The sequence below is a fragment of the Pygocentrus nattereri genome, chromosome 8 (genome assembly GCF_015220715.1).
Source record: "Pygocentrus nattereri isolate fPygNat1 chromosome 8, fPygNat1.pri, whole genome shotgun sequence".
NCBI classification, from domain to species: Eukaryota; Metazoa; Chordata; class Actinopteri; order Characiformes; family Serrasalmidae; genus Pygocentrus; species Pygocentrus nattereri.
The window spans coordinates 40,329,151-40,341,859 of NC_051218.1; the positions used below are offsets into that span (position 1 = coordinate 40,329,151).

At 40.6% G+C, this 12,709-nt stretch overlaps 1 long non-coding RNA gene across 3 annotated transcripts; it reads right to left on the reverse strand.

Annotated features, from left to right (window-relative positions):
- Window positions 1-1,036: 1,036 nt before the first annotated feature.
- LOC119263855 lies at window positions 1,037-10,019 on the reverse strand. 3 transcript variants are annotated; one of them, XR_005130558.1, is made up of 4 exons: window positions 9,740-10,019; window positions 9,108-9,201; window positions 5,380-8,707; window positions 2,047-2,168 (listed from the first exon to the last, which is right to left on the reverse strand). It is a non-coding gene; the product is annotated as an uncharacterized LOC119263855 (long non-coding RNA). The 3 variants fall into 3 exon arrangements; XR_005130557.1 differs by lacking the exons at window positions 2,047-2,168; window positions 9,108-9,201 and adding an exon at window positions 1,037-1,804; XR_005130556.1 differs by lacking the exon at window positions 9,108-9,201.
- Between the last annotated feature and the right edge of the window lie 2,690 nt (window positions 10,020-12,709).

The window sequence follows — 12,709 nt, forward strand, 5'->3', positions numbered from 1 at the left end:
GTGTTATGAATGCTACACGTCCATCACTTCAGTTTACATCCGTTACATCCATTAAAGCAATATCATTTACTTTATAGAACATCTTATGTCATCTTACTTTTACCAGCATAAGCTGGTCATATTTTTGCTTCATAAATATGTTACTCAGTGCTTATACAAGTGTGAAATCATGTTGTAATTTGAACCATATAATAATGTACTATATATCATGTCCACCACCATTAGAAGACCATTTGAAGAGCATTTGTTTGTTTAGTATGTATAGTGTAGTAGGATGTGGTTTAGAAGTCTGAGATTTCATGATGCATTGAATCATTTTACACTGAAAATCGTATTCTAATCATATCATGGTGAAATTTGGTATTTTATGTTGCACTGAACTGCATCCTAAGGAATCATATCCAATGTGAACCAAACTAGTGGGTTCTGCACAAGCACAGGTAGATGCTCGCGGATCTTAAAAACAAGTCTGTTTACTGAGAGAGGTGTCAGACAGAAAGACAGTCTTAGGGCAAATCCAAAGTCAGAATCCAAAAACCAAACAAGAGTCAAAAACCGGAGGAGACAAACCATACAGGCGATCAGAGCAAAAAGGCAAAGGCAAAAGAACAAAATCCAAAATGCAGGCAAAGGATTCAAAACACAAGTCGAGACGACAGTAGAAAACCACTCAGCAGTCCAGTGAAGGGCAGTACCTCAGAATGAGGAGAACACACCAGCAATTATTTAAGCTCTGAGGCCAAACAGGCACAGGTGAATCACATTAGAATTCAGGTGACTGAGAATGAAGCAGATGCATGTGATTGGAGGAGAAGGTGACATCACTGGTATTGGTCTCATGGGAAATCCCCTCATGGGAGTCCTGGAACGTGCTAGGCAAGGGAGGGGAACCCAGAAGCGTGACAATTCTGAAATTTCAGTAAACACTAAATCATTTCCTGAAGAATTATTTTTGAATTGAAACAAATCGTAGTAAAGCATCATGACGCGATCAAAGAATCAAGTTCAAATCAAATTAAATCACGGTGGTGTTTATTTTGTGATTTGCTCCATAATTTCCAAAAGAATCATATTGTAATTGAATCAAATCACAGTGAGATTTGAGATTTTATGTTTACAATTCTTTCCTAAAGAATCACATGTGAAAAAAAAAATTCTGATGAAATTTTTGACTGCTTCCAAATCAAAACACTACTATACTAAAGAGTATGTCAAAAGAGTACACGTCCTTTAGTAGTGCATTTATTAGCACAGTATGTGTAGTATAGTGGTGTGTGGTTTTGGATACAGTCTGAGATTTCTTGACGAACTGTACCACTTCAAAAAAAAAAAAAATTCTCCAATCATATCATGGTGAAATTTGGGATTTCATAATGCACTGAACTGTTTTCTAAAAATGGTATTCAAATTGAATCAGATCAAAGTGTAATGTGTGATTTTGGGATGCATATCCTAAAGGATAAATACCGAATTTCACCAAATTATAGTAAAAAGGGAGAATCCATGATGCACTGAACTGTTTCCTAAAAAATGGTATTGAATCAAATCAAATCATGCACCTCATAATGTCTTAAATATTCATATTAGAATCACTGTAAAGTCAGGTTCACACTTATTGCTGCCTCTAGCGTGTATTCTGTATGACAGTGGAAGTCCTGGAATCGCTGCTGATATGGCCGAGCGTATTCGGTGCAGGTTTGTCGTAATCTCTGTTGCCATCGATTAAATGGTTGTCTGTTCAGGCATACAAGGCCGCAGTGAAAGGATTCTGTGAATAGATGAGCCGCTAAACTTTGGACTAGAGCTAGAGAGAGAGAGAGAGAGAGAGAGAGAGAGGGGTTTCATAAGAGCAGGTCTGAAAAGGAGAAACGTTTTCTTTGTAGATATACTTCGTTCAAGAGACACAGCATTCTGTTTCAAACTCCTGGAGGTTGCTGTGATATTTTCCGCACCACTTCCTGTGCGTGTGTGTGTGTGTGTGTGTGTGTGTGTGTGTGTGTGTGTGTGTGTGTGTGTGTGTGTGTGTGTGTGTGTGTAATGAGTCACCATTGACAATGCTCTGGTACATTCTTGCGCATTTATTCCATCACTATGCTGTCTCTCTTTTTCTTCTGTGCCAATGCCCTGCAGCAGCCCACCTCATCCACCACACTCCTAATGCCACTGACCTGTCAACAGGCAGAGTGGAAACAACTAGTCTGACACAAAGTCCAACAGCAAAAGCAAATACGCGTGAGTGAGGGTGATGGAGAGAGAGAGAGAGAGAGAGAGAGAGAGAGAGAGAGAGAGAGAGGGCCAGACAAAGCTTCAATAACACTGTAATTGCTTTGGAGTCCCGGTGATGGAGTATCAGCTACAGCTGGGGCTACGCTGGAGGACAAATGGCCCAAAACAAGGATTTATAGCAGCCAAGCAACAAGAGTGATAATACTATAAGATCTGTGAGGAGAAGTAGGCAGGGTTTGTGGTTGTAGGGATTGTAGCTACTGTACTGTGTAAACGCTTGAGAGCACCCTGTATTTTTTCCCAATTTCCAGTCAAAATGGCCTTTAAATGTAATATTTTTCAGGAGATATTTCTGAGTAGATTAAGAGTTTCCAAAATAAAATATGCTACAATTATTGGAGAAACTAGGACTTGCAAAAACCATGCATGACCTGGTCGATCACCAAAACTTTCACCAAAAACAGGACTTTTATTTTTGAAAGAGAGGAGACAGTCAAGCTGCTTCAGATCTGAAAACATCCACAGGTGTTTCTGTTCCTCCTTCCACTGTGAGAAGATATTGTATTTCAACACTGCTATGGTTATATTTATGACCATGAGTTCTATGCTGAACCATTTGAAGCTTAAATGGATCTTTGGATGATGAAATGGTTCTTAAGTTGATGGAGAATGTGTTGTATTTAGTTCTATATATGCAACATTTTTGAAAATGGTTCTATATAGCACCAAAATGGGCTCTTCTGTTGTTTCAGGCTTGACATCATAACAATAGCAGAACCCATTTTGGTGCTATATAAAACCATATAGAACATATTCTCCATCAATTTGAAGAAACATTTCACCATGCCAAGAACAATCTAGGCTTGTAAATGGTTATAAGTAAAACTCATGGTTCTTCAAGGGTTCTTTAGAAAAGGGAATGGTTATATTTAGAACCATGAGTTCTATGCTGAACTGTTTGCATGCTTAAATAGTTCTTTGCATGGTGAAATAATTTTTTAATTTGATGGAGATTGTGTTGTATTGGGGTCTAAATGAAACTTCTTTTTAAATGGTTCTATATGGCGCCAAAAGGGTTCTTCTACTGTAGCAAGCTTGACATCATAACAATAGCCAAACCCATATAAAACCATATAGAAGACATTCTCCATCAAACTGAAGAACCATTTCACCATACAAAGAACCATATAACACATTGTTCTCGATAGAACTATCCGCTTCGTGGGCTGGAGGTTAGGGAACGAGCCTTGTGACCAGAAGGTTGCCGGTTCGATCCCTGAGCTGACTACATGACTGATGTGCCCTTGAGCAAGGCACGTATCCCCCAGCTTCTCCCTGGGCTGCCCACCACTCTGGGAAAGTGTGCTCACAGCCCACTAGTGTGTATGTGGTGTTTCACTGCACTGATGGGTTAGATTGCAGAGGTGAACTTTCCCTGTTGTGCAACTAATAAGGGTCACTTAATCTTAAGAGTGTGTGGTCTGAAAGGATGTGTAGCTGTTAGTTAAAGGAAACAGACAAAAAAGAACAGCAAGGAGGAGAGAGCTTATGTTTGCATGTGTAAACCAAGAGACTGAACTTATTATATATCTGCAGATTTCTTTAAAGAATTGAATATCTTCTAAAAAAATTAAAGCGATAAAAATGGTGGTAAGACTTTATTTGAAGAGGTCCTTTGTAGATGATTAATAAGCTCTTAATAGGTTATCAGTAACAACTGAACAACATATCAGTGAAGTAGCAGTAGTGAAGCATTTGAATACACTGAAGTAAATATCTTGTAGCTGCACTGTTGATACATTACCCAAATCCTAATCTGAACCCTGGCCTTAATTCTAACCTTAACCTCAACCCAAAACCTAATCCTAACCCTCATCCTGGCCCTAATCCTAACCCTAACCTTAACCTCAACCCAAAACCTAACCCTCACCCTCACCCTGGCCCTAATCCTAACCCTAACCTTAACCTCAACCCAAAACCTAATCCTAACCCTCATATACTTTTGACATGTTACTGAGAGTCTGATGAGTGCTTGTTTCAATTAAAAGGACCACCCAAAATGGCAAAGGGTGGACACATTAAATACTGAAGAAAAAAACTATATGTTATGTTCAGGGGGCTCAGTGCCTGAAAGCATTTCATCTCTACAGGTGGCTACATGATCAGACAGATGCCAAGAAAAACATAATCAATTGTTACCTCCAGCCGAGTACGGTGTATGGCACAGCTCGAAGTGCCACAGATAAGAAGGCCTCTAGGAGGTCTTGTGGCCTTTTTATATGACACTTTTTGTTAAACCATAGTTCCTACAAACCTCAGATTGTTGCATTCTTTCAGGACACAAAGAGACCTTTGTTTTTTCTTCCTCACCTTCACATTTTGCGGGTAAAAAAGCACTGAATCCCACTGGTGTGAAAGCTCTCCCACAAGCCTTTGCGTATAGCCTAGCTGCTGTTTTCTTTTTTCTTTTTTGCCTTTTCTTTGCTATTCTCCCACTTTCTTCCCTATTTCTCTCTCCTCTCCTGTCTGAAGGCCTAAAAAATCCCTGCACTAGGAATGAACTCTCTCAGTGAGCAGATGCAGGAGGTGAAGCTCGGAGACTTGCCTTGAGAAAGTGAAAGTATCCTCCGCTGTCTTTGATGTGTGATTCCTACCTTAGTCACCATCTCCTGCTTCTATATATATATATATATATATATATATATATATATATATATATATATATATATATATATATATATATTCCTCTCTCTCCCCCCATCTCTCTCTCTCCAGTGCGCATTAGTGTAATGCTGAGCTTTGCTCCTTAAGACGTCTATGACCTGGTGGACAGGCCTCGCTACTCTTTCTCTCTCGTTCTCATTTGGCTAAAAAAGCTCTGCAGGGGGGAGAGGACAGCATGCATCTCCATCTTTTACGCTCCCCCAGCTTTAATCACACTGCATAAGTATCAACCCTCTCTCACTACACAGCCACAAGAACAGGATTCCACCCAGCCCCTCTCCAACGACCTTGCGTTTGTGTGTCATGCGTGTGCGAAAGTGGGTATGTTTCCATGCATTTGGCTCTTAGTTATGTGCCTTGTGCTAACTGCCCCTCCGCCACTGCTTATGTGCTTGTGCTGTAATTGAATTACGCAGCCTCAGGTCTCACCCAGTCCCACAGTTCCAGTGACTGGAGCCCCATGGGACGCCGCTTGGGTCCTGTCACGGTGGAGCATGCGTGTGTGTTGTCGTCGCTCGCTTTCCGCCGTGCCACGCTGTCGCCTCTGATCACTCACAGGCTTCTCGCGGGAGTCCACGCGCATCCAGCGACCTGGCAACGCAGGCAGCGTGCGCAGCTAAAGAGACGCAGCAGAGATAAAGCGGAGACGGCAGCAGAAACATGGGTCGTGGAAGGGTGGGATGGGGTGGGATGGGGGTGAGGTTACCCAGTCATATACAAAGGTTTTTGGAGAGAATTACACATTTCTGTTATTTTCTCAGTGAAAATGAATCCATATCCTCTACAAATAACATACTTCTGCACACTTTAAAGCAAAACGACCATTTATTTGCCGATTTAATATATTTGGAGGGAAAAATTGGCCTGTGCAAAAGTTAGGGTACATTTTATATTGTATGTGTTTTTCCCCAACATAAAAAAAATGATTGTATACTTTTGTCTGGGGGGGTCTCCAAACTTTTAACTGTACATAGGTCAAGAACCTTTATTTATTTATCATATTGGCTAAAGAGGTAGCTACCATACAGTGTTTGAATAGTTGCTCAAACATATTCTATTACAAGTTACTATTTACTAAACTACAGGCAGTTCTATCTGAGAGTTTTCTTGGTCTTTTAGATCTTGCTTTAACTTCCACAGATACAAAGATATGTAGATGGCTTTTCAACTGATTTATATGCATCAGTTAGCTTCATTTTCAGAAAGAACTGCTTGGATGCTTGCCAGAAAATGATGGGGAAGATAGCTATATATCTGTGTATCTATGTATCTATATTTTCCTGGTCTTTCAGATCTTGCCTTGACTTCCACTGATTCGTGGCTGTATAGATGTTTCTTTCTACTACTTTGTATGCATTAATTAGCCTTATTTTATCTTCAGCCAGCTTTTTAAAGGAGCTCATTGTTGTGGAGTGTTAATGCAAGGGTTGAAGAGTCTGATAATTTATTATGCTCTGGAATTATTTCTGACCTACCTATCCAGTCCTCATGGGTCAATTAAGGCCTATCAAGACAATTATGTTTAAGGCTTTACAGTCAGCAAGGTGATCTTTTCATCAAATGTTGCTCCTTTTTGTATTCCTACACTGTAAAATGGCTCATCAGATCAACCTAAAATGACTTGGTGTGGTGCCAAGTAAATTAATTAGTTTCATTCAAATTAATGGTTATTTCAAACAATGTAATTATAAATTACAGTTACCACATGAAGTCTTTTACATGGCACTGTCCAAACTTTTGAACTATTTTATTTTTCTGTATATTCTTTATAGCATCTGTGGAATGACATTTGCAGAAAGGAGTTTTTCTTTGAATAGTTAGCATTTTTGGTTTTGCCTCAAAAATCAACAAAATATAGAATTTGGCCAGGGGTTTCCATACAGCTGTGTATCAGATAAGCTACTGAGACTAAAAGTCTTGCTTAGCTCGGTGTCAGTCCTATAAATGCAATCTGAAAGGCAACCTACCTCACAGAACCAAACAAGAATATAAAGGTGAGGGGGCACAAAACATTTACAATGAGGGTTCTTTGCTCCCCCGGGCCTAGCAGAAGCAGCTGCAGTTGCCGCAGAGGCAGAATGTGGGTTAAGTGGCGCCGTCTCAGTGACAGCAGATGAAGGATGAGACAAAAATCAAGCATTAGATTCCATAAAGAGATACGACTCGCTCCTCATTTGCTATTTTTCTGCCTTCTGACATAGAAACGTCTTATCAGGCCTGCACTCTAGACTGGTGATCTCTGCATGGAGCAGCATTTGAGAAGCACAAATGACAGAGAGACGGACTCAGTGAAGCGGAACAGTTGTCGTTCGTGTTTTTTAAGTAAATTAGATTTGTATGAACGATATGAATGCGTTACAAACTATCTTCAGTGAATATCCTCTTCATGAGCATTGCTGAAAGTTGACAGAACAGGAAACTTGCTTTGTAAGGTTCATGCATACCTCTATAGAATGTGTTTTGCTGGAAATAATGTTTTAAAGACTGGAAACATAGAAATGGTGATGCCACATGCCCTTGAGAATCACATGTCATGAATATTTAACATGAACCATTATGCCTTAGGAGACATGTGCCTGAGCTTGTGATAGATGACATCATTGCTCACGGTATGCACATTTGCCACCATGGGAATATTGTAAAGTCGCATAACATGTAACATCTTATTTGCATACAGAACATACTGTAAATAAATGCTTTTCTCCTACAAGTACAAACATATCCAGCTGTGTTCGCACAAGCCTCTCCATCCGAAACCATGCATGTGAAGGAGAACAGAAAGTGTTCAACACGGCTAATGCATGTGCCGGCGCCCTAATTTGTCCTGACGTTAGTGCCTCACAAACATGAATAAGGCAATTGAACTCGGCTCTCTAATCTCATACATATTGAGTGTGAAGCTTCCTCTGCAGATGCATGTAATTGATGCAGGGATTACAGCATCTCTGTTTGTTCCAGCATCGGCAAAGAGGGACTGACAGAAAACATTTAGAAAGATCTGGACTCAGACGCTGATGCTGCTTAGTGGGGACTGCTTTCCGAGGACGAGAGAGGAAAATTGATTTCGTTTGCTCTTGGCGATAGACTGAGGGGCCACTGATGCATTTGTGGTAAAGTTACTGCTTTTCCTCTAGATGTGAGCTCATGGTTCAAACGCTGAAAATGCAGACTGCTGCTTTTGCAACAGGTGTGAAGGCAGGGTGACCTACAAGTCTCAGCACAAGATAAAGAATTTTTTCCCTTTCAGATTCAGTCTTCAGCACCTGCCCTCGGTACAATCTTACTCATGCAAATGCACCCACTCACTGTTTCTTTCTCTGTTCTCATACACTTAATGCCTCCCTGGTCAAATGATATGTTTTGTTGATTTTCTAAGTGAATTTCAATACGGCACTGTTCTGCAATTTTTAGTGCCCAATTTAGATAGATAGATAGATAGAGTGAGAGAGAGCGAGAGAGCGAGAGAGAGAGGTAACTATATTAATCCCAGAGGGAAAGCCATCTATTACAGCAGAACAACAGTACAAAGCAAAACAAGAGCAAATATATTGCCATACACTATTATGCAGATGCATAAATAGTAGAAGTAAAGATATACAGGGTGATTTAGAAAGATTCATCCGATTTTAAAGCCCCTTATTTTTACAACTGTGAGACGCCTAGGAACCAATCACAATCCAATTGAAAGAGAGGGTCACAGAGCTTCTGACTGTCACTGGAAGACGGCTTGCTTCAGTCTGGGAAGAGATGGAGACACCTGAGCGGAAACAAGTTTTGCGTAAATATTACGAAAATATTATGCAGGGGACAATGCAATGCAAAACATCCAGTGACTAAACACTGTAAACAATAACATACATGAACACTTGTGTATGCATGGATGTACAGAAAAGTGACAGTGCACTATGCACTATGTATAGATGTTTAGTTGCACTATGCACTCTGTATGGATGACTGCTTTTTATTTTAACATATTAGAAAAAAGAAATATACAAGGTGCCATAACTTTTGCCAGCCCACATTTTTGGTGTGGGATGTATTAACCTATTTTCTCAAAACATGCCATTTGACAGTGGCTCACAGCTGTATATGAATAAATGCAAACTGTCATGATGATATAAAAACATAACGAATATGTATTGCTGAAAAATAGTTACCTTATTAGCCAATTAGAGGAACAGAGGTTTGGTAACGTTACACCACACATGCCTCACTCTTCTGCCTCTTCTCTTATGGTACAAGCCTGTGTGTCTGGTGGTTGCCAGCAATTCAACACTAGGATCAATTTATATGCAGTAGACAGTTTATCTTCACTTTTAAACTGTCTGCAAAGTATCAAACCCTTTGGTGCAGTACATTTAGAATGCATACCACACAACCTGGTGGGAAAACTATAAATCTGGCAACTCTGATAACAGTGAGTGAGTACATGCAGAAAACAGCACAGCATGCAGTTACTGCAGCTGTTATCAAACTGTTCTATGCAGTTGATGTTTCATGGATTTTCTCAACCATTATGCTGCGATTGGAAAGGTATTGTCCCATTCTTTATTTTTTGGGGGCTGTAGGTGGTGCTATTGTAATGATGCAAATGATCAAGGTATTATTTTGCATGATAATTCGTTGAGAAAGTCATTTACAATTGACTGTTTTTTAATTACATAATTAAGCTTAATCGATTAATCATGACAGCCCAACACAAAACATTAATGAAACATTCATACACGTCACTTGCATTAACAGTTTTGACAGAGCCAGCAATTTGGGCACAAGCGAGCGAGAACCTTACCCTGGGCTTCATGTTTTGCCTACCAGCGTTTTACAGCAAAGCCAGCCAGTGCTTTGACAGCGGTCAACGAGCGTGTGCACAGAGGCACCAGGGAACGGATGTCCTTGTGTGGAGCGTTCCGACACCGGAGTCAATATTGTTCTCGGCTCTCCGAGCTTCTGAGTAGTTACCTCTGGGTTTCCACGGCAACTAGGAGCAAAGGACAGTGAAATGAGATGGGCTTTAGCGAAGCTGGTCCCAAGGGATGTAGGTTCCGCAGCAGTAATGTCTTTATTCCACTCTGACGGGTCCTGCATTCAGCCAGACCCATAAGAGCTTTCAGTGTCAGAGATTTGCCTCACTCATTGGCCCTCGGTCCATCGCCTCTGGTTCAGCCGCTAGAGGGCAAAGGTTGATGCTACTGCTCTGTGAAGTGAAGTTCTACACATGAAGAATTCAGTGACCCGCTCTAATTACAAAAGAAGCATCTTCAGTTGCTAAATGCATGTCCTCCAGCAGACATATCAAAGAACAAATCGAGAACAAACAGTGTAATTAATTTGTATAATGGCACAGTTTTTGTGACTTTTCAACAATCAAGTAATGGTGGTGTGTTTTTGGAGATGCATCTGGCCCGAGGTCCAGGCCTAATCAGGTTAACCTTCAGGTCGCATCAGCAAAGAGCATCATTATCTCAGCAAGGAAGAGGGAAGGCTTTGAGCGGAGATAAACAGTGAGTTCAACCACTGGACCAGCACTAAACGAGAACATTAGTCTCCTTTTTAGTGATTAAACAAACACTTGGGATGAAGTGGCCCCAAACTAGTCAAGGGAGATGATGTGAGTGAGGAAGACTGTGGTCACAAAGCATGACTCTTTGACCCGAGGCGAACGCTGTGAGTTTTTGAAGAATCTTAAAATCTATTCTCAGATGTTCTTCTAAGCTGTGGAATCAAGTTTTGAAGTTTATGCATGGCCATGATCAGGGACAGATATCAGCTCAAGTTTAATTAAAAATACATCCACATCTAAGCTCTGCTAAGCTGTTGTTTACAGAATCATTGAACATAATACATATTAGAACTACAAAAAGATTGTTTTTACCAAACAAAGGTCCAGAAACCAAATGGCATTTTGTAGTTCTAAAATGAATGAAAACCTAACATCTATCAAGATTAGCATAACAAGACTAGTATAGACTAGTGCAGCAGTTCCTATATGCAGGGATATGGCATACAGTTGTATGCAAAAGTTTGCGAGCCCCCAATTAAAACACCTTTTTTTGACCATGACTGACAGCAAAGACACCACATTTGTTCACTCGCGAGTTGTGCAGTCAGGCCGTGTTCACAAAACTTACTCTCTGAAATGCATTGCTGGTTTGAGCACTGAGACAGACGTGAGCAGAAAACTCATACACTTATACGCAAAAACTGGTGCAGAAGACCTATTAGACCAGTTGCTGTTCAATTGTATATTTAGATGTTGATTCTTTAGCTGGGTGGCACAGTGGCACCAACAAGTAGGTTCTGGGTTCGATTCCCCGGCCGAGCGAACAGGGTCCTTTCTGTGTGGAGTTAGCCTGCTCTCCTCATGTCTGTGTGGGTTTTCTCCGGGTACTCTGGTTTCCTCCCACAGTCCAAAGACATGCGGTCAGGCCAATTGGACATGTTAAATTAACCCTAGGTGTGAGTGTGAGTGTGATTGTATATGTCTGTCTGCCCTGCGATGGACTGGCGACCTGTCCAGGGTATATCCTGCCTTCTGCCCAGTGACTGCTGGTTTAGGCTCTAGCTCCCCTCATGACCCAGAAAGATAAACGGCTTAGAAGATGTGTATGTGTGACTGTTTAGCTGTGAATGTGAGTTGACAGCAGTGCTTAATGTGACTGCCTGAAGCCCCACCCCAAGCTGTCTCCTATTGGTTCAACTCTTTTTCAACAGAAAACAGTCTACTTTTCATGCTTCATCATGCATTGCTATCTGTTTTTGCCTGCCTTCATGAGCTGCTGGTTTCTGCCGTCACTCTTTTTTCTGCCATTATGCTCTAAATTCACTGATAAATATAATATAATGCTAGCTAGCTGTTAACTAATGTTTGGCAGTAATATAGGAATGAAATGAACTTATTGCATTATTCAAAATTAATGCAATAAGTTAGACAACAGTCACACCAGTAGCCATGTTCCAGTACAACTAATCCATTTGAGGATCCAGTTTATGATTTATTCGGTCATTCTTTTTAAGTTTTTAAGTTTTTTGACACATTTTCATGTGCAGTTTTAAAAGGGTGGCTGGGGTGGGCAGTTCCACTCCTGACATTTGACTGGCAATCCCAGATGCCACCCCAAGATTTTTGCCATGTCATTGGCTTCCACCTCACTGTGGGGCAGGTATTTGTGCCTTTACGAGTGTAGTTGTTTTGCTGTTCATGATTGGCATAATAACTGTTTAACCACCCCCTCAATTTGCAAATTGAGTACATCTCGGTTTCGCTATTGGCCATCTGTGGAACAACTATGCAGCCTCTGTACCCTGCCCACTCCACTACAAATAATACTGGGGTTCCTCGAGGAGAGGTTTGGAAATGGTTAAACGAAAATATACATAAAATCACTATTTCTTGTATTAATGTTACTTGTATTTATTCTAGTATTAGCATTTGTCTAGCAATAAGTATTAACAGTATTAAGCAATAAAAAAGCTAATTGCTCAGATTAACAGCTTTTAAAATATGATCTTCTCTGTGGACCTTTGTCCTTATGTAAAACTGCAGTGTTATTTTTGTGGCATTATATTAGCTTATTAGTTTTAGCCCAGATTTAGATCCCTTAGTTGAGTATGTGATGAAATTTGAGTGAGGACCATTGGTGTGGGAGTCCCTAAAATGGCACACTACACCCGTATGCCACCGCACCACTGCAGACAATCCTTAAAATCTGAAAAACTGGAAAAGTATTTACTCAGAGACGCGGCTCATTACAAGACCAAA